We start from the raw sequence: 500 nt of genomic DNA, 5'->3' as shown, positions 1-500 counted from the left end.
TGTTGTGAGCTGAGTGAAAAAAGTTCCGTCGCTGCCCCCCTTTCTTCCTTTAAATTCTAGGTGGCTGACGGGGCCGGACGGCTCCTCTTCCCAGCCGGCGCCGGTCACCCCAGGGCCCGCGCGGGCTGCCGGCGTCGGCAGACCGGGCCTCCGCTCAGCATCCCCCGGCGCGGGACAGCGACGCGCGCCTCCGCCGTCCGTCGCCGCCCGGGCCTCCGCGCAGCTGTCGGCTTCAGCTGTTCAGAGTTAAGCAACAACTTGCCCCTTTGGCTCGGCAGACCGGGGCGCGCAGACGACAGCGGCCACGCACGTCTCCATGGCGCTGGAGGGGCCCAGGTGGGCTGTTCGGGTAGGGAAGGCTTTCCAGCTGGGCATAGCCCGGGACCCTCGTTCTCCGCACCGGGCGCCCAGCCCCGTCCCGCGTCCGGTGGAACGAGCCATTCCCAAAACCCGGCGGTGGAGTCGGACGCCCGGAAGTGGCAGGCGAGGGCGGCCGCAGG

At 70.6% G+C, this 500-nt stretch overlaps 1 protein-coding gene across 2 annotated transcripts in view; it reads left to right on the top strand.

The window, feature by feature from the left end:
• Positions 1 to 302: 302 nt before the first annotated feature.
• Spopl (speckle-type POZ protein-like) overlaps positions 303 to 500 on the top strand; it is a 50,643-nt gene continuing 50,445 nt past the window's right edge. The window contains exon 1 of one of the 2 annotated variants that reach the window (XM_013030070.1): positions 303 to 336. The gene's annotated coding sequence lies outside the window, so the exon portion shown is untranslated. The remainder of the gene's footprint in view (positions 337 to 500) is intronic. The other variant, XM_013030069.1, reaches the window with a different exon arrangement.

Source organism: Dipodomys ordii, unplaced genomic scaffold, assembly GCF_000151885.1.
Source record: "Dipodomys ordii isolate 6190 unplaced genomic scaffold, Dord_2.0 Scaffold126, whole genome shotgun sequence".
Classification (NCBI taxonomy): domain Eukaryota; kingdom Metazoa; phylum Chordata; class Mammalia; order Rodentia; family Heteromyidae; genus Dipodomys; species Dipodomys ordii.
Note: the sequence above shows the minus strand (reverse complement) of the source record. Positions and strands in the feature narration are given on the sequence as shown.